The sequence below is a fragment of the Callospermophilus lateralis genome, chromosome 12, assembly GCF_048772815.1.
Source record: "Callospermophilus lateralis isolate mCalLat2 chromosome 12, mCalLat2.hap1, whole genome shotgun sequence".
Lineage (NCBI taxonomy): Eukaryota > Metazoa > Chordata > Mammalia > Rodentia > Sciuridae > Callospermophilus > Callospermophilus lateralis.
Genome location: NC_135316.1, coordinates 74,167,132 through 74,189,380, shown reverse-complemented (window position 1 = coordinate 74,189,380; position 22,249 = coordinate 74,167,132). Strand labels below are relative to the sequence as shown.

Below are 22,249 nucleotides of genomic sequence, written 5' to 3'. Positions count from 1 at the left end.
GGCTGGCCTCAAACTTGTGATTCTCCTGCCTCAGTCTCCCAAGCTGCTGGGATTATAGGTGGGCACCACTACACCTGGTTCCTATTGGTATTTTTACCTTTATGTAGTCTCCTTCCACAGTATCCCAGAGTTCGTTTGGTACAGAATGTGGCAGAAGTTATAGGGTATTACTTCTGAGATTATAAGACATTGAAGCTTCTACCTTGGTTGCTTTTTTTTTTTTTTCTCTTGGATCTAGATGCCATGTTGTAAAGATTCCTGTGAGGTAAAGAGAAGTCTTTTGAGGGAGCCTTCATGGAAGAGATTTCCAACCCCAGACAGGCCTTCCTGATTCCTATTGACTATAGCTCTGTTCAGAATGTCCACTGCAGGGTGGGATATAGCTCAGTTGGTAGAGTGCTTACTTAGCATGCACGAGGCCCTGGGTTCAATCCCCAGCACCACCACCAAAAAAAAAAAAAGTCCACCTCTCAGCATGGCCACTGCAACCTCGTAAGAAACTTTGAGCCAGAAGCACCTAGCCAAGCCACTTTCCAATTCCTGACCCTCAGAAACTGTGAGATAATACGTATTTGTTTGGTTTAAACCATTAAATTTGAAATAATTTATTAGATAGCAATAAAAAATTAATGCATCATCCTGCTGCTACAAGGCTACAAGCCTGAGGATGGCTAAAAAGTGAGGGTAGAAATCGATTGGCCCTTAATGACATTACTAAGCTGTTCCACCAAGAACTGTCTGCCTTCCACACTTTGGAAGTTCTAGGAATTATTTCAAAATGCTTATTATTTAAATCAATGTTAGATGGATATTCTGGGTATTCTCTTACTTGAAGATAAAAATGATATAAAGTGGTTTAATATATTTCTATATTTTGGTGTGTGGTCCACATTTCTCTTCATAGTTATTATCCAATGTGTTGCCTTATAATCTGTTAACCATTTCCCTTTTGAACTGTTTCAAAAATTTCTTAATACAAATGACATTGCTTTGAAAATCTTCTATATTAATTGTTTTCTTTTACCTCTTAGGATTATTTCTGTAGGAATATTTTGTAAATTGTATTTTTTGGTGAAGAGAGGTTGAACATATTCATAATTATTATTACCAGATTACTTTCCAGAAAGTTGTAGCTAACTAATCATATCATCTATTCATTACTTCTCCCAACCTCCATTTGTGATCTTTTTTCCTGCAGTTTTAGTTATCCTTGATGTGGTCCAAAAATATTACATGGAAAATTCCAGAAATAAATAATTTATAAGCTTTAAATAGAGTACCATCCTGAGTAACATGATGAAATCTCATGCTGTCCCGCTTGGTCCTGACTGTGAGTCATCACTTTATGCCTCATATCCACATTGTGTCAGAGTGCTTATTCAAATGGCCCTTATTTTACTTAGTAACAGCCCCAAAGTGCAAGAATAGTGATGCTGGCAATTTTTTACAACATGTTGTTATAACTGTTCCCTTTTATTATCAGTATGGTTAATCCCTTAATTTGTAAATTAAGCTTTAGGTTTGTACAGAAAAAAAAAAAACAGTATTTAAAGGGTTTAGTAAAATTTGAGGTGTCAAGCCACTGTACATGTGGAATATATGTGCCTCCCCTGCCCTGTAGATAATGGGGAGCTACTGTTGTAAATGTGCCTGTTTTCTGTAGTTTACCAAATCATTTTGCTAACATGGCTCTGCATTTTTTTGTCTTCATGCATTTATATTCCTACTTGGAAATACTTCCTTGACAGTGCACAACTGAACTTTCATACCCATCTCCATTTAGGTATAAATAATATGTACTTTCACATAGGCATATAATTTTACACATGGATATTTGCCTAGCAGGTTTTGTAATGATTTCTCCTAGTCTGCTATAATTCTTCCTGCAATTTTTATTTTATTAATTGTAGAAAAAGTCTTATTTTTCATGTATTTGAATTCATTTTTCTTTTTATTTGGCACTCATAATATTTTTCCCTAAGATAATGTAAAATATTTTGTTTTATTTTAGCTGTTTTTGGAATTTTGTTATGTTTATGTTTTTTAACCTCCTGAAATTTATTGCCATGTATGTTGTGAAATATTTCAGGTTAATTATTTTCTAATATACTGTTGTCTCATTATTTGTTTAATTGGAATGCTTTGTTTTGTGAAAACTTAAATTCAGTTTACATCCAGGCACAGTGGCACGCTCCTGCGATCCCAGCAGTATGGGAGGCTGAGGCAGAAGGATCATGAGTTCAAAGCCAGCCTCGGCAATTTAGCAAGGTCCTGAGCAACTAAATAGACACTGTATCAAAATAAAAAAATGAAAAGGGCTGGGGCTGTAGCTCAGTGGTAGAGCGCTTACCTCCCATGTATGACGCACTGAGTTCGACCTCAGCATCACATAAAAATAAATAAACAAAATACAGATATTGTGTCCATCTACAACTAAAAAGATATTAAAAAAAAAAAAAAAAGGCTGAATGGCTAAGAGTCCCTGGGTTTTTTGCTTAAAAAAAATTCTTGTGGATTTCATCAATTGTAACTTTAAAATGCTGTAATTCTGATGAAATTAGTTCACTGTCAAAAACTGCAAAATACATAATTTGGTATTCTCATTCTCTTATAAAATACACATGAAACTTATTTAATCATTCTTGTTGGAACACATCTCCATATATTTATTCCTTTATTTAAATAATATATTCATATATTCCTGTATTTCTACCATTAGAGTTCTATGACTTTCAAAAACTAAGTATTCTGAGACATTAATTCTCAAGGTTTTAATATTTTGTTTTATTTTACACTGATACATAAAAATTCTATATATTAATGAAGTACTACATAATATTTTGATATATGTGTACATAGCTCAAGGGTTATTTTGTTGTATATTTTTTAATGGTACTGGGGATTGAACCCTGGATTTAGCACACATTAGGGAAGCACTTTACCCAGAACTAGATCCCCAGCCCCACCCTGCCCCACCCTGTTTTTGTGAAATACCCGGAATTGAACCTAGGACATAATACCACTGAACTATGTCCCTTGGGCTTTTTATTTTGAGACAGTCTCACTAAATTGTGAGATGGGCTTGAACTAGTGATCCTCCCGCATCAGCTTCCCTAGTCATTGGGATTACAGGTGTGGGCCACCACACTGAGCTTCCTTATGCTAGCAGGCTGGCTGGCTGGCTGATTTATTTGTTTGATACTGGGAGTTGATCCCAGGGGCACTTTACCACTGAGCTACATACATCCCAGTCCTTTTTGAGAAAATGTGTCACTACACTGCTGAGGCTGGCTTCAAACTTGCTGTCTTCATGCCTCAGCCTCCTGAATTACTGGAATTACAGGCATGAGCCACTACACCCAGCTCCTCAGACCTTTTTAATTTTTATGTATTATTTTGGTACCAGGGATTGAAACCAGTGGTGCTTAACCAGTGAGCCACATTTCCAGCCCATTTTTATATTTTATTTTGAAACAGGGTCTCCCTGAATTGCTGAGGTTGGCCTCCAACTTTGTAGTTCCTGCCTCTGCCTCCATTCAGCTGGGATTACAGGTATGTCCCCATGCCCGGTTCAAGTTTTTAATGATGTTTAATAATAAGCCTGATTTTTAAAGTTTTGAATTTACAAAAAAATTGCAAAGATAATAAAAAGTTTTCCACATATCCTGCAATCTGTTAATTAACTATTACATATTAACATGTGGCAATTAATAAATCAATATTTTAAAATTTTATCTTGTGTTTGTGTTATCTTGTATGTGGTGGGAGATCAAACCCAGGACCTCCTACACGTAGGCAAGTAGTCTACCACAAAGCTACATCATTAGCCCTGGTGATCCAGTATTGATACTTTAATTTTAGTCTACTTTAATTCAGATTTCCTCATTTTTTTACCTATTGTGCTTTTTCTATTTCAGAGAGCCACAATACATTTAGTCTTTATGTTTTCTTTGGCTCCTCTTGGCTACAATGGCTTCTCAAACTTTGTTTTTGGTGACCTTGACAGTTGACAAGAATGCTGGTCAGGCATTTTTAAGAATGGTCCTCACTTTGGACTTCTCTGATGTTTTTCTCATTATTAGATTGGGGTTATGGGTTTTGAAGAGGAAGACCACAGAAGTATAGTGCCATTTTCATCTCATCCTGCCAACCGGAGTTGTTATTGTTGATGTTGACATTGATCGCTGGGGTGAGGTAGTGTTTGTCAGGTTTCTTCATGAAAAAGTTAGTCACCCTTTTCATAGTATCCTTCTGGAAGGAAGTCAGTATGGATAAATTACACTTAAGGAATGAGGAGTTATGCTGTACCTGCTAATTATTTGGAATTCTTCTGCACAGATTTGTCTCTTCTGTCCCATTTATTCATTATTCAGTGATTTATATCAGTATGGACTCGCTGATATTTGTTATATATTTTTAAAGTTTTTTGTTATTGTAGTGATGTTTGTTTTATTTCTTGTTTCTAAAGAATAAGAATGCTGCTGAGTTTGAAGTTGCAAATTTGCTTTAAAAATTTTGTTATTTTGGTTGAATTTCTTAACTTTTGAATGTCTATAATTACTTTTTACTCTATTGCACCCTAGATTTTGAGCTTTTTAGCAGTTAAGGCTTATTTATATATCTGTGTTCTCAATATATAGAATGATATCCAGAACATAGTTCTTTTTCAATACATGCTGAGTAAATATATCAATAAGTAGTATTTTTGTGTGTGTTGTTGATTTTGAAGGTTTTTGGTGGGGAGTAGCTTGTTTTTATTTTCTGTTTCTAACAAAAGTTTTAATTTTATAACAATTTAGGGTTCTGACTTCCATTTCTTTCTTACAGATATATATATATTTTAATTTTTTTCCCAGTACTGGGAATTGAACACCCCGGGGCAATTTACCTTTTGGCTACATCCCGAGCCCTTTTTCTTTTCTTTTGAGTTGGGGTCTCCCCCTAAGTGTCTTAGAGCCTCCTTAAATTGCTGAGGCTAGCCTCAAACTAGTGATGCTCCTGCCTTAGCCTCCTGAATTGCTGGTATTTCACATCCAGCTGTTGAAATTGTTGATAACATTGCCTTGAAAACATTAACTTTTTTTAATGACTATCAGCTATAAGGAGCCAACATCCATTAAAATTGAAGAAAAAAGTTTTACTACTAAATTTTATAGGTTCTTTTAATATAGAACTAGCATGATAAGTTAAATTCTGATTTATGCGTATGAGTGAATAAGTTAAAATTAAGTTGCTAAATCACAAAACAAAAACCTAAATGTCTCCATGTAGAAAAGTGGTTAACAGTGATACAACAGTATTAAAGAATACTACACAGCTCTTTAACAGAATGAAGTACATCTACTAAATCTTGCATGTAAAGGAAGTTCAAGATCTTCAGAAAGACAAAAATAACTTACAAGGAAGTATGTGTATTCTGATCCCATTTTTCAAATTGTCTCAGTGTATATTCAAACAGACATATATGTAAGTATATGCCTGGAAAAAAGATCTGGAAAGATAGCACTAAACTGTTAACGTGGATAACTTTGGGTAGTGGAACTAGAAAAGAAAAAGGTAAGGGATTTTCAAAAATGAGAAGCATATCAAATAAAGTTTTTCTTAAATGACAATTTATTTTGAAATTAAATGTAAAAAGACATTTTTAGAATAAGTAGCTAGAAAAGCACACTAGTGTATATTATTTATAAAACACAATGCCATTCTGTTTGCATTTATTAGGAGATTATAATTATTTCCCATATGACATCATGTTTTATAAGTCATCACAGTTATAGTAAATAAAATTTTAAAAAATAATCAAGGTATTGTGTCCATCTACAACTGCAAAAAATATTTTTAAAAAATACTGTACTAATACAATACACATTTTTCCATTCCGTAAATTACCTGAATATCTTTTATTACCAATGTTATGTTTCTTTGCCATAAATGGCTTTGTTTGAATTGGATGCCATCTAAAGTACTTCCATTATTATAACAAGCTTCTTAACCACACAGAAAGACAGTTTGAAACTAGTTTCCCTTGACATTTTAAAATGCGTTGTTTATAACTCAAGGTTCTGTCCCTTCACCCAGCCTACTTCTTTCCTTGTCCCTTTTTTCTATTTTCTTTTTAGAACCTGTTTTTCTTAAATCCAGAGTAGCAGTTCACACACCATACTCATAAAAATTTATTACAGTAATAATATGATTTTCCAACACAAAACTTTTGTGTAGTTCTCATTTCAGTAATTTGTAGAAAAGTGAAAGTTTGTTGAAACTTGGAAAATTAGAGTATGACACCTTATAAAAAGAGAACGTGCGTCAATTTTCAACAGGGTGGGAATTGTTCTTTTACTAAAAGGTATCTTGTGTTCTCAACTGATTCGAGCAAGAATTTTTCATAAAAGGCCCAGCTATGGAGAAAACAGAGCATAGATTCAGTAGAAAAGGGCAGGGAAATATGAGAAGATATGACCATCTGCCAATGGTCATAGCACTGAGTCCATTTTGCTAATTATGATTCTACTTACATGTTGTACCCCAGGACTCCATGACCTGCTTCCTAACCTCATCCTTTACTATTTCTTAAATTGGGAAGATGGTGGGAAACCACAGCATGTGCTTCGTTCTTGTTGTTAAACTGTTTGGCACTCTAAGTAGAATAGTGGTAATTGTTAAATTTAGGATTTGGTTTACATGAGTTATGGTCTTTGAGCTTTTGTTCTTTCTGTATTCATATGGTGTTTTGAGTATGTAATGTGTGTATCTCCAGTCTGCATTCTGCTCAAATGCACATTCTTTTACTCCAGTCTCCTCTTTTAAATGACCTTGAGTCTTAACTTTTCAGAGAAAATCAAAGCAAATACATGCTTCCTAACTTCATTTCCTCTTTACCTGGATAGAGTCTGTACTCAACGCTTTCTACTTCAGAAAAGTATGTATCATTCTTCTTGGAGGTTAACCTTTCTAGGATGTTCTGGATTTCTTCCATTGTGGGCTCAAGAATCTTGCCCCATTAATTATTTCCTTCTCATCTTGTGTGTTCCTCCTGTGTGTCTCACTCAACCAAGATCAAAGTTAAAAACAAAAACAAAAAACCTTTCATTTGCCCTTCAAGCTGACCTTCCATTCCTTATCTAGCACTTGGAAACAATAGATAGCCTATGCCTCCATTATCTCACTACATTATCCTAATTTTATCCTGACCTATTCATTTGTTGCCTGAAGTAGTACTAAGAATCTAACCTCTTATCCTGTGTCATAGGCAAGACCTGGCAGTTGAGCCATACTATGTGGGACAGCCAATACTACTAGTTCCAGAAGGACTCGACTGTAGTCCTCTGCCTGCTTCATACTTTGCTACACTCTGGGGCTCTAGGCCTGACTTTGGTCTTTTTTACTATCACCCTATCTTTTTAGGAATTTAAGGAATATCCCCGTTGTCCTAAGTGGTTTTCCAAAAGCCCCTTTGGCCTAATACCTTTGCTTAATAATTGAACGTGGGCCCTAAAAAAATAGCTTGTAGGGCTAGAAAGACACTCATCTATTTCTAACATTGTTGAACACTGTTTTTATGGACTACTAGGGATTGAACCTTGAACCCAGGGCCTTGCACATGCTAGATAAGCACTCTACCACTGAGCTATATCCTCAGACCTTTTTAAATTTTGAGGTAGGGTCTTTCTAAGTTGCCCAGGCTGGCCTCAAACTTGTGATCCTTTTGTCTCTGCCTCCCAAACAGCTGAGATTATAGGCCTGTGCCACCACACCCAGCTCACTTCTTGCTCTTCAAAGTGTCCGGTTTTGGTCATAGTGAGAGCATACTCTTTCTCCTCTCCCTCTCTAACCACTGTTTGTTTAGTCACCATTTCTTTCTACTATGACCCTTTTCTGGTTTCTATCATATTATTCTATCATATTATTCCGCTAGGCTCGATGACAATCAGAGACCCCTACATAGACTGCTTCAGCTCTGTTTTTAAGCTCTAGTTTTTTATGTTCAATTTCCTACACAGTATCCATGTGTAGATGTCTTGCCAGCACCTTAGATTTTGTTATCAAGCAACTGATTATTTTATAAAATTTGTTTTTCTTCCTGTGGTTTATTTTAAAGGTATTACCCATTTGCTCTTTCACAACAGACATGGAAACTCATTGTCATCTTGACTCTTCTCTCAGTTACCATCCATACTTATTTAGTTGCTGTATTAGTGAGCTTTTCATCACTGTGACAAAAATACATATCAACTTAGAGGAGGAAAGATTTATTTTGGCTCTGGTTTCAGAGATTTCCATCCGTGGCTAGCTAGCTCCATTGTTTCAGGGCCAGTGGTGAGGCAGAACTTCATGGTGGAAGGGTGTGGCAGGGCAAAGCTATTTACCTCATGACAGCTGGAAGCAGAGAAAGCAAGAGAGGAAGGGGCTGGGGGACAAGATATAGTTCCCAAAGGCACACCTCCAAAGACTCACTCCCATCAACTCAACTCCACTTTCTATAGTTTCCACCACTTCCTAATAGTTCACTGAAATTATTAATCCATCAAATGGATTAATCCACTGATAAGGTTAGAGCTTTCAAAATCCAATTACTTCCATAAAGCTAGACTCTGAACACTGCTGCATTGGAGACACATCTTCAACACATGAGCCCTTGAGGGACATTCCAAATCTAAACCCTAACAGTTGCCAAACCTGTAGTCTCTGATACTTACATAACCCCTCATTCCCACTGACCAGTTACTCTCACTATAATCTAAGATTACATCAGTTGCTTTTAATTTCATCACTGTTTCTCTGTTCTTTTGATTCTTCTTCTTTTTAATGTAGAAAAGAAGTTTATTTGGCTCTTTTGGTTCTTCTTAATACATTGCCAAGGTCACATTGATGAAAGAAAGTTCTGATCTCATTGTGGCTCCCTTTTGCTCAAAAAAAATTTAACTCCTTAGTCTAACTCCTTAGTCTAGTAGTCTCAAAGAAATCTGACCCCAACCTGCCTTTCCAAATTTTTTACTACTATGATTCACATAACATTTGCATCCAACAAAGTAAATTGTTTGCTGTTTACATTTGGCACTTCCCAGTCCCCTTTGTTTTTACATCCATGTGACCAAATCATACTCATCATTAAGGACTGAGTTCTGGTATCATCTTCTCTATGAAACATTCTCTAATTACTTAAGATAGAATTTGGGTTGATGTTTATCTTCTATAATTTTAGAGTATTTCTTTGATTCTTCCTTTGTGATTTATAACTTTATTTTTTACCTTGTACTTTTGTATGTTGGTATTAGAATATAAATTCCTTATTCCACTCTGTGTCCAAGATGTTTGAATGAATGTATACTATACATTGAGGTGATAAGAATATTGTAACAGAGTGTTGCCATTGTTTAGGGTTCAGGCCCCTGTGTTTAGTTTTATGGCTAAAGGCTCCAAAGGCTCCTGGCCAACAGAGTGAGTGGAGGCTGAAATCCAGCTCATTACCCATCCCCTACTAGGCCATGTGCCAGGCTCACACAGGGCTGCATTTGCCTATAGAAAGGGATCTTTTTTCTTTGCTCAAAGGTAGATTTGCTAGTTAATCTATGCACCTCTTAGATTATATCTATTTCTCTTTATCTAAGTCTTAGCAAAGCACTATCTATGCTAGTTAAAAGCCCTAAAAGTTTTGACAACATTAACTGAAGTTCAGTATAGAAACTACTTGATATCAAATAGAAACTGTCCAATAATTGTTGGAATAAAAGAAATGACTAATAGAATATAAAATAAAGATAATGGAGCATTTACTTGTTAATTTATTTAGTTTCAAACTCCACAAATATTGTGGAACCTCAAAGTACTTCTAGAACCTTTGAGGTTATGATTTTTTACTTGATTTAGTGACTAATAGTCCCAATTCCCTTGCCCCCATTCTACCTTTTGGCTAGGATAATCTGATATAAGGTAAACATTTTTTTACGTTGCTCCCTCAGCTCCATTATGGTGGATCTAATGATAGTGTCTTCTGGGAGTTTTTCCAGTTTGTTTCATATCATAGGAAAAGTTATATATTTACTCTTTAAACCCATTCCATTATGTGAATTTCCTACTTTGTGTGAGTTGTGTGTCCATATCTAAAATTTCCATAAGCCTATTGAGGGTTAGGACAAATATTCCTCCTTACATGTGTTGAGATTAAAGCTTAGGGAATTTAATCAATTCTCCAAGAGTATATGACAAGTAAAAGGTATAGCTAGACCAAAATCCAGGGTTTCTGTGTCCCTACTCTGTGCTTTTTAAAAATGCTGCATCCATGTTACCACTTCTTTTAATGGATCTGCTTTGATCTTGTTGGCATAGTACAAACTCAAAAATTCTTAAAAATGTATACTTAGTGATTTGTTGGAGGGTAGATGTGTATCTCCCAGAAACACTAGTATAGTCCTTGTATCTCTTATGTGTTCAGTAAATGATGCCAATTACACACTGTGTGACTTCTCCAGTATCTCTGCTCCTTTCCAGAGTAGTGACAGGACAAACCACAAGTGGATTTATATACTTTTAAAAACTAATTTTTTTTAACTTTATGAGGAGGGCAGTGACTACTAACATTTAGCACTTACTAAGTATGGGCGTTAGGTATTTCGCTTGATCCTTACAACCAGTATGGAAATGTATACTGTTATCTCCAGTTTAAAGACACATTATAATTATTTTTCACTTAAATCTGGATTTGCCTAATTCTAAAGAGTTTGTGCCATGGCCAGGCATCATGGGAACATCTGTACTCCTAGTGACTTGGGAGGCTGAGCAGGAAGATCACAAGTTCAAGGCTGGCCTCAGCAATTTAGCAAGGATTTCAGCAACTTATACTGAAATAAAAAATAAAATGGACTGGGGATGTAGCTCAGAGGTGAAGTGCTCCTGAGTTCCATTCCCAGTCCCTTCACCCTAAAAAAGAGTTTGGGTCCTGGAATTATAGCTACTCGATAAGTGAAGAATGTTCACAACAGCTTATCACATTATATCCTTCAGAGGTTACACCTATTATCTACTATCTATCTATCTATCTATCTATCTATCTATCTATACATACATACATACATACAGATAGTATGTGCTATATACTGGCATAAGGGAAATAAAGCAGTCTTTGAGCTGGCATGGTAGATCTCATCACTGAGGACCAGTGCAGGGAGGGCAGCAGCAGTACTGGGCAGTGAGAGGGAAAGCTTCTTGGCTGAGTACATTGATCTGACACTGATCTGAGTATACTTTGTGTTTTTTGGCTCCTTCCTTCCTAAGAAAAGCACAAGGAAGTGGGCTATACAGTAATATAAGAGAGAAACTAGAATGGTTATGCTTTTGTCATCTTGTTAAGGTTAATTGAAGACTTTTTAAAGATTTTCACATTTGGTCTAGGATTAACACTTAATGGGTAACTGGAAATATGGACTTCATTCTCTCAGCTAACCTCCATTATGATTAGACAACTGCTTCTATATTCTGCTTTTATGAAAGCATTTTGAAAATCTTTTAAGCAGCTTCTGGGGCCACATGATTAATTTTGTCTGAAATGGAAATTATAAGAAAGAAGAGCTAGATTTATCTATGGCACATGGGCAATATCACAGGCTTCTGGGAAAAAAGGTAGGAAATAACTTCTTTGCTATGGGTCTCCTTTCTTGGTATAAGGTTATTTAACAAATAAACCAAATTCTGAATGTGTTGCTATGATTATTTTATGTCTACTTTGTGGTCTTTAGGAATAGAAAAAAAAGAAACAAGCATGAATGAAAAGTGAAGGGGGAAAAGATGATGGGAATAAATGAGAGGTAAATACCACTTAAAACACAAAGGTTTGTGGTTGCCCATATTAGAAAATTATAGCAATAGGGTCACAATATTTTTTAGCCTACTCTAACACATACATATGTATTTTATGATAATAAAAGTAATACTATCATTTCTGCTATAACACTTGTTTTGAAAACACAGACTTGTTCCAGTGTGATTGATATATTAGGGAACAATTACAGCATAATGTAAATGTGTGCTTTTGTGCAGTTTCATTTTTGAGAAACACTGCATGAATGCAGAAAATCATGCAGCCAAATCAAGCCACACAGAAATACACAAGTGCACACAACTTACACATCTACAAGCTATTGTGGTGTGCCATGTATTAAGTAGAATGACTCATAATCAGAAACAGTGCAATATGTGGTTTGCAAAGCTCCACTTGGGTAGAATTTGAGCCAAAGTATCTTAAATAGAAGACAAAGAATGAGCTTACATGGGAAAGAGTAAAGGGGCATGTAGTAAATCTGAGAGCTTAAGAACTCCCTAAGTGTTGTTTCTGCATACTTAACTCAGTGACATGCTCTAAATTGGTATGAGCAAAATGGGGGCAGAAAAATGTACTTTGAATCTAGGATAAGTCTGAACACCAAGTATCTCCTACCACCTCCTCCTTGTCATACCAAGATAACAGTAAACCCTGGAATAAAGTGAGTTGTGTCATGATGCAGCCTAAATGTAAGGGGCAGTTTGGCTTCATTTGTTGGAAAAAAGGCCAAGATGGAAGCAGTTAGGGTTTGAGTAACAGGCAGAACAGTAAGGACTGTTAGATGAGTCAAAATTCACAATAGCAGGTTGTAATTAAAAGGCAAACATGAATCCAAGGCAGTTATAGCTTCAAAGAAATTTAAAGCCTGAGAAATTGTATTGTGTAATTGCCCATCCACTCTTTTTTTTAATATTTTAAAAATTGTAGATGGACATAATACCTTTATTTTATTTATTTATTTTTATGTGGTGCTGAGGATCGAACACAGTGCCTCATACTTGCAAGGCAAGTGCTTTGCCACTGAGCCACAACTCCTGCCCACCCATCCCCTCTAAACTCCCAAAGCCCAAAAACTGACCACAAAACAACTATTGTTTCTGCAGGAAAGATCCCAGACAAGAACTACCTTAGTGCCCTCTCAAATGTGACTTTGGAGGACAATGGATATGGGAGAGTTTAGAACCAGAGGTAACCGGTTTTGTAACTAAGGAACTCATCCAATTTCTCTTTCCAGGCAAGGAAGCTTGCTCTTCCTGTCCAACAAAACATCACCTGTATTGATGTTTATTCACCTCCCTTTTTCACGTGGGAATAATTATCCTGCTTTCCCTTTGCCTTGTTTTTTGGGGTGGTTAATTTATACTTGAGCCATAGGGTGCTAGACCATAAGTAACGACTTCAAACTGATTAAGAGCACATACCAATAGAGATCTTGAAGCTGGATGCAGCAGGTAAACCAGTTTGAGCAAGAGTGAATGCACTGTTAATCATCTCATTTGGAAAACTTGCCTAATGTTAGGCAGGACCATTCTTGAAAGTGTAGATGGGGGGAAAGGGTAAGTGGGGATGCTGGGCAACCATGTTGGATTGTGGAATGTATTATATAATATACAAATGTACACTCATAGTATGGCTAATCTCACCCAACATTTCATTTAATGTCTGAAAAAAGCTGACAGAAGACTTGAAGCTGATCTTTCCACAGTCAAGTCTCTAGAGCCACATCATGTGAGCCACTCACTATGCCTTTCTCCTACCTCTGAGGGCTGTGAATCACTAAAAGCTCTCATACACACTCAGCAGCCAGGATGTTCAATAACAGCATCCCATTCTTTTTTTTTAATATTTGTTTTTTAGTTATAAGTGGACACAATATCTTTATTTTTATGTGGTGCTGAGGATCAAACCCAGTGCCTCACACATGCTAGGTGAGCACTCTACCTCTGAGCCACAACTCCAGTCCCCCATTCTTTTCTTTTTAGTTGTACATGGACACAATACCTTTATTTAATTTATTTATTTGTATGTGATGCTGAGGATCAAACCCAGTGCCTCACACATTCTAGACAGGCACTCTACCACTGAGCCATAACTCCAGCTCCCAGAATCCTATTCTTATAGTTTCTTTTAGTTTATGGTCATTTACCTAAGCCTAGCAGGATCAGAATCATTTTTTAAAGATTAACATAGATATTAAGATCCTTTTGAGAACATGAGGACCAAGGCTATGTCATTTGTTAGGAACCATTTCTTTGCCACCATGTGGAGACAGCCCAACTATTAATGAGACAACACAGGAGAAAACAATGCAAAAGAGAGATATGTCCAATGATAATATTTAAGTTTGGGCTGAAGTTGGTGTTAATACATGGTTTCTCAACCTTGGCCCTGTTGACATTTTTGGCTGGGTAAATTTTGGTTGGAGATATATGTTCTCCGATCTTAGTATGTTTAGCAGCATCCCTGGTCTCTTCTTACTGGATGCCAATACTAGACTCCCAACTAGGACAATCAAAAGCATCTCCAGACATTATGAAAGATCCCCTTGGTGGTGGGCAAAGTCTCCCTCAGCTGAGAACCACTTCTCTAATCTTAGCCTTTTCAGTTACGTAATCCTTAAATATCCTTTTTGCTACACCTAATTGCATTGGGTCTGCCACTTGCAATCCAAAGAATTCTAGTTAGTACACTTTTTCTTATCACTTTTGCATATTTTACTTCATTATTATTATTTTTTTAATTGTAGTTGGACACAATACCTTTATTTTTACTTATTTATTTTTACGTGGTGCTGAGGATGGAATCCAGCGCCTCTCATGTGCTAGGTGAGTGCTCTACCGCTGAGCTACAACCCCAGCCCCCACTTTTGTATATTTAAATAAACAAATTTATTAATTATGAACAACTCTAAAACCAATAAAGTAAAATTAGTATTAATGTACATCAATTGCAGATGTAGTTATTTATTTGTGGGCTAGGGTCAGTGGTAGAGTACTTGACTGACGTGTGAAGCATAGGGTTCAGTTCTCATAAAAAATATATGTATATTTAAAAAAGATATTTGTGTGTTTAATATTTTACATGTTAGAATCTTTTTTTTTTTTTAATTTTGAGCATGAAAAATCAGTTTTGGTGCTGTAGTTGTTATTACTGTTGACAATACACTTTTTTAACCAGCAATGTTTTAATTTAATGGAGTAATCAATTTAATAATGTGCCTTAAAATTTTCTGTAATTTATCATAATATCTATTACCAGCAAATTATTACAGTATGTACCAAGTTAGAATCTAAGCCTTAAAACCTTATTACTATTCAATAATGTGTGTGTGATTGCTATGATGGAGAAGGTAATTTAGAATTATGTTTAGTTATGCTGCTACATAAGGTAAATCATTTTCCCATCACTTATCCATATCAAATAACTGTAGAATCATTGCTTTATTTAGCCCGTCATGATGTTATCTGACTATAATTTCATCTATATGCATCATTTACATTTTTTTAACTTTTCCTGTATGCTTTTCTTAATAGTTGAGGCACTCCATTGGGCTACATTATCTACAGGTTACTATTTAATAACCAAGAAGTTAAGGTTAGGTGTGGTGGTAAGTGCCAGTAGTCCCAGTTACACTGGAGGCTCAGGCAGGAGAATCACTTGAGCCCAGAAATTTGGGACCAGCCTGGATAAAATAGTGAGGCCCTGTTAATCAATCAATCAGTATTGTTAATAATAGAGAAGTTAAAGTTCTCTAATAATGAGGAGTTAAAATCTATTTTGGTGAAATTTTCTCAATTGTGAATTAATAGAAAAAGAACTTTTATTTTTGTTAACAGGTAAAGTAATTTAACATTATGATATTAGGACTTGCTAATGGCAGTCATATATACTTACCAGTTACATTAGAAGTTAAATTAGAAGTTAACTGCAAAGAATTCTTGAAATAATGTTTAGTAGTTTTATTGTTAGTAACTTTGGTATTGCTATTTTGAATTTTTTATCAGGTATATTGAAAGAAAGCAAATGCTGGTATGTTTTTAGAACGAAGGTTTTTTTTTTTTTTTTTTTTTCTTTTGTTCCCAAGGCCTTGAGCATGCTAGGCAAGCTAGCATGCCACTGAGCTACATTCCTAACCCAGAACATAGGTTTTTAGTATAATAGAAAATAAAATAAGATTTAAAAAAAAAAAAAAAAACAGAGTTAACACCCTACAAATAGATTAGAATATAAAATGAAATATATATGTTTCCTGAAGAAGGGGAACAATCAAACTATGTGATATGCATATGCAAATATGGCATAATGAATTCCACTGTTATAATTATAATGCACAAATTAAAAAAAAAAAAAGTCTGTTTCTTAACTTTGACCACTGAAAGATCTAGAAACAGTGACATCCCAGAAGCAATGATTTGCTCTGATACACCAACTTTTCTAAATACAGTTAGTTCTTCACTAAAAAGAACTAGGACTCCCTGGAGAAATGACTCATTCTAGATCTGGGATAGGGAAGACAAAAGCTAAGCCAGGGACATTTTGTTGAACTAGAAAGCAAGAAAAGTTCAAGATGTGTATGAATGGAATTATACCAAACTGATGTAGGAATCATTCTGGAAGGATTCCCACCAGCCAAATTTGGGAAAATTTGAGTTATCCATCTTATCTATACTGGCAATCAGGCCCAGAGCTTCACACATGCTAATAGGCAAGCATTCCACCCTGTGCTACAGTCCCAGCCCCTTAAGCATTTATTTTCAATGCATCTTATATGCCATCACAGATCTTCTAGGATTCACTTGTCTCATTTCAGCCCTGTGCAAGCTCTCAGGCACATATAACCCCACTCAGCCTCATCTTCTGCCATTTGCAAGCCCCTTCCTTCCCGCCCCAAGGTTTCTCTGTTGACACTGCTCTGGAATCAACAGCCCAGAACTACACATGCAGGATCTGGAAGTACAGAGTTAAAATCCGGAATAGGGAACTTAATGGCTTACTGGACAAGCCTTTGACCAATAGAAGATAAAAATAAATTTTTCCTTTCCTTTTTATCCACCTGCCTCCCAAGTGTGATCCTGAAATGAAGTATTATCAGGCTTCTAGAGTTTCCATCAAACAAATGAAATGGGTGGCCAGCTTGATCATACACTGTCATATTGACACTCCCTCCTTCTTTGCTTTATTCCCTTTTTCTCTTAGTCTTGCTCCTTGTGATTAGATGCCTTATTCTCAGTTATATCTTGTTAGATAACAACTAACTATATAATACCCACCCAAAGATTGGATAAATATTCACTTGTATTTTCTCATAGATCTTGTGTGGTTTATGTTTTATTCCTGATATTATTTGTGTCTTTTTGTCACTTTTGTAGATACTTAACAATTTTATTGATCTTTAAATAATCAGTTTTTGTTTCATTGATTTTGAGTGTGGGGGTGGGTGGTACTGGAGATCAAACCCAGGTCTTTTTATTTTGAGATGATCTTGCTAAATTGCTGAGGATGGCCTCAGACTTCTGAGTTGCTGTGATTAAGTGCACCACTATGCCCAGCTAGCTCAAAGATTTTGATATATCATCTTTTTTGTTTTCATTCAGTCCAAAATACTTTATAATATCTTTTATTAAAGATTTCTAAGTTAGTATGATAGAGAACATAGTGTATAGCATTTAAGTTCTTCTAAATTATTTCAGGATTATTTTATATCCCAGAATATGATCTCTCTTAGTAATCATACCATGTACATTTAAAAGGAATGTGTACTGCTTTTGTAAGGTTATTCTTTTGGTTTCTGTAAGTTGGGTCAAATTGGTTGTAGAACTGTTCAAGTCTTTTGTATCCTTACTAATTTTATTTTCTTCTGTGAAAAAAAAAATTTAAGCATTTTTTAAAAATTGTAAATAGACACAGTACCTTTGTTTTATTCATTTATTTTTATGTGGTGCTGAGGATTGAACCCAGTGCCTCACACATGCTAGGCAAGTGCTCTACCACTGAGCCACAACCCCAGCCTCCTGTGAATTTTTGAGAAAGGAATACTTATATCTTGAGTTTTGGCTGTGGATTTGTATTTCTCTCCTTTTTGTTCTTTTTTTTCTTCATGCATGTTGAAACTATTACGTGCAGAAATGTTTTGGATGTGTATGAGCCCGATAAACCAACCCCTTTATCATTATGACATTATCCTCATTATCCTCTTTATGCCTATTAAGATTCTTTGTTCTGAAATCTACATTATTAACATGTATAGCTACTTCACTTTTTAAGTAATATTAGCATGGTATATCTCTTTCATCCTTTCAATATATATATTGTCATATTTAGTTTCTTGTAAACAACATACAATTGGATCTTGCCTTTTTTGTCTAATCTGATGATACCTGATTTTTAATTGGGGTGTTTGGAACATGTACACTTAATCTGCTTATTGATAGGGTTGGATTGATAGGGTTTAAATCTGACATCTTGCTATTTGTTTTCTATTTATCCCTTTTGTACTTGTTTCCTTTTTCCTCTTTTTTTTAATGCTGCCTTTTGGATTAAGTAGTGCTAGCAATTTTAATTAAATACTTTCTACCTCATTTATTGGCATATTAGCTATATCTGTTTGGATTTTGTTAAGTATTGCTTTCACTGTCTACCTTCAGGCAGATTCTTCTCGTTGTTGTAATAATTTGCTTCTAAATATGTCACAGATCCCTAAATGTTATTATTTTTATTTTAAATTATCATTTGTCTTTTAAAAGTACATTCTCTTCTAAAGGGATTTTTTTAAAAAGAAAAAGCTTTCATATTTACCTACATGCTTTTATTTCTGGTGTTATTTATTCCTTTGTAAAGATTTCCATTTAGGAACAGGGTGCAGTGGCCTGTGATCACGCTACTCGGGAAATTTGAGGCAAGTGGTTGCGAGTTCCAGGCCAGCCTAGGCAATATTGAGAGACCCTGTTTCAAAATGAAAAAGGACTGTGGATATAGCTCAATGGTAAAGTGCCCCAATTTCCATCCCCAGGATCCTGGAGAGGTGGGGAAGATTTCCACCTCATTATATATTTTTTTCCTACCTAAAGCAACCTCCTTTAACATGCTTTGTGGTTCTGATCTTTTGATTAACTTAGCTTTTACGTGTCATTTCTGAAAGATATCATTTGTATACTTTTGACAGTGTTGCTCCACTGCCTTCTCACAGGCATTGTTTCATTTCCCTGTATGTAATGTACTTTTAGAGATTTTTTTCGGGGGTGGGAGGTGTTACCATGGATTGAACCGAGGGGTGCTTAACCACTAAGCCATATCTCCAGCCCTTTTTATTTTATTTTGAGACATGGTCTTGCTAAGTCGCTTAGGGACTCATTAAGTTGCTGAAGCTGGCTTTTGAACTTGTGGTCCTCCTGCCTCAGCCTCCCAAACCACTGGAATTACAGGCATGTGTCACTGTGCCCAGCTAAAGATGTTCTCAAGCAATTGGATTATGATATGACTTGGGATTATTTTGCGTGTCTGTGTTTAAAATTTGTTCTTAGATCTGTGAACTTATAATTTTCATAAAATTTGAAAAAATGTGAGCCATTTTTTTTTCTTTCAGCATAGTTTTCTGTTGCCCCGTCTCTTTCCTTTCTTCTCAGGATTCAAATGACAAATTTTATATTTTAGGCTGCTTGAGGTTTTCCAACAGTTCAGGAATGTTGCGGGTTTTGTTTAATCTTTTTTTCAGTATTTTATTTTGATACCTTCTGTTGCTGTCTTCAGTTTAGTATCATCTCTTCTGCAGTGTGCAACCTGTTGTTCATCCCATTTGGTGTAATTTTCACTTCAGAAATTTAATTTTTGTGTGTGTGTGCAGTCCTAAGACAGAAAGTTAATTTTAATCTGTAGAAATTTGATTTGGATCTTTTTTTATATCTTCTGTGTCTGTCCTTACCATATTTATTTGTCTTCGATCTGCCTTCTTGAATCTGTGGATTTTAATAAGCATTTCAATATTTTTCTACTAATTCTATTATTTGTATCATTTCTGAATCTGTGTCTTTTGATTGATTTCTTTCCTTATTATACATTGTATTTCTTGCTTCTTTGTATGCTGATTTGTTTTTTGTAGTGTTGGGGAGCAAATGCAGGACTTTGTGTGTGCTAGGTGTGTCCCATATCCCTAGCTCTAATCTGGTAATTTTTTACTAGAAGCCACATAGTGTGAATTTTATGTTTTTGGGTGTTAGATTTTTAAGAATTTCTATAAATGTTTTTTAATTGTATTGTAGGATCAGCTAAATTATTTGGGAAGAATTTGATTATTCCAAGGCATATTTTTAAGCTCTATTACAAAGGACCAGAAAAATCTTTAATTTGGTCCCACTACTGAAGTGATTTCCTTCTGAGTTGTCTATGAGATGAGATGATCTTCTGTCTATGAGATGAGATGATCTTCTGAGTTGATCTTATGAGATGTCTTTACTCTTGTGTTGAAAACATGACATTTCCATCCCTGTACAAGCTTTAGGAATTATTCTACCTGTTCCTCTGCAGTGGTTCTTTACTTGGACGTGAGGAGTTTTCTCACAGGCATGTGAATCAAGTCTCCCATGAAGATCTGAGAACTCTCTCCATGCTGCGAGGGCCCTCTTTGCAGCTCTCTCCTCTCTGATACTCTGTGAATTCTATTCCTGAATTCTCAACTCAGCTCCCTGAGACTGCTGTACCCTTTGGGTTCCCCTCTTGCTTGGGGCAGTTTGTCAAAGCTTTGTTTCTTTCTTTTCCTCTATCAGGTATTACTGCATTGTGTTTGTCTGAAATGATCATTTTGTATATTTTGTCCAGGAATTTTTTGTAAGATGGGAGAGTAAATCCAGTCTGTTGTTTCATCCTACATATGCTGAAGCAGAAATCCCTGTAATTGTACTTTTTTTTTTAACCATACGATTTATTTTTATTTTTTTAGTCATACATGACAGCAGAATATATTTTGACATATAATATATACATGGAATGTACATACATCAATCATAATGTCTATTTTATTCTGCCCTCCCTATCCCCCCTATTCCTCCCCTCCTCTCCCATCCTTTCTCTCTATCCAATCTAATGTAACACACATTTTTTTTTCTTTTTCTCATCACAACATCATATATGTATTCTGTATAACAGTGAGGTTCTCCTTCCATCTTCCGTGCAACTCCCCTTCTCCCTCTTTTTCCCCTCCCACCTCTCTTCCCTATTTAGTGGTAGTCTTCATCTCATGCTCTTCCTCCCTATCCCATTTTGAGTCACCCCCCTTAAATCAGAGAAGACATTCGGCATTTGTTTTTTAGGGATTGGCTAACTTCACTTAGCATAATGTAATTGTACTTTTTCAATTCTTTTCTATACAACTTCCCTGAGAAGCTAATACTTTAGCAGACTTTTCGAAGAATCTTTTGTTTTAATTTTCAAGTATTAACAGTCTTTTAAAAGGACATTTTCTTTCTTTTTGGTACTAGAGATTGAACTCAGGGGTTCTTGACCACTGAGCCACATCCCCAACCCTATTTTGTATTTTATTTAGAGATAGGGTCTCACTGAGTTGCCTAGAGCCTTGCTTTTGCCGAGACTGGCTTTTAACTCACAATCCTCCTGCCTTAGTCTCCCCAGCCACTCGGATTATAGGCCTGAGCCATTGCACACAGCTAAAAGGACTTTTTCTTATTGAAACAAATTTTGGTGTATTTGTTGAAGATTTAAAAAAATAACTTCTATTCTTATTATGCAGTAGTCAGAGAATACAGCTTTCCCATTTTTTTCTTTTTGAAATAATAGATTTCTTTGTGGTCTAATAAGGTTGCATTTTGTGATTTCTTTGGGTACATCTTAAAAAATGGTACTTAGCAATTCAATAATAATTTTTTTTTAAATGGTACTTAGCAATTCAATAACCAAACTATGGAACTAGCCTGGGAGTCTGACAGTGAATGAATGGCAAAAGAAAATATGGTGTATATATACAATAGAGTTTTATTCAGCCATAAAGAAGAACGAAATTTTGTGACAAGCAGGAAAATGGACGGAAGTTGAGATCATTATGTTAAGCGAAATAAGCCAAACTCAGAAGTTTAAGGGTTGTATGTTCTCTTTCATGTGAAAACTACACAGGAAAAAAGAAAAGAAAGGTGGGAATGGGGAGAGGGAGGTATAGGGAGCAGTTTTCATGAAAACTGAAGGGAAATCAGTAGAGGAAAGGGACTGGGGGAGGGAAGAGAAGACAGAGAAAATACTGGGGAATGATACAAACATGTAACAATGAATCCCACCATTATGTATAATTATAATGCACCAACAAAAAATATGGGGGAAAATAGTACTTGGTAGGAATCAAATACACAATCATATGTAGTTAGTCTTAATTATATATATATATATATATATATATATATATATATATATATATATATATATACACACACACAC

At 35.5% G+C, this 22,249-nt stretch overlaps 1 protein-coding gene and 1 non-coding gene across 6 annotated transcripts in view; both read left to right on the top strand.

The window, feature by feature from the left end:
* The window catches only part of Cab39l (calcium binding protein 39 like), a 136,249-nt gene that overhangs the window by 38,022 nt on the left and 75,978 nt on the right, over window positions 1–22,249 (top strand). For 3 of the 5 annotated variants that reach the window (XM_076872723.1, XM_076872724.1, XM_076872720.1), the window contains exon 4: window positions 3,478–3,552. The exons of the other annotated variants lie outside the window; for them this stretch is intronic. The gene's annotated coding sequence lies outside the window, so the exon portion shown is untranslated. The remainder of the gene's footprint in view (window positions 1–3,477; window positions 3,553–22,249) is intronic. 5 annotated transcript variants of the gene reach the window in all.
* Trnaa-agc (transfer RNA alanine (anticodon AGC)) lies at window positions 372–446 on the top strand. The gene has a single exon. It is a non-coding gene; the product is annotated as a tRNA-Ala (tRNA).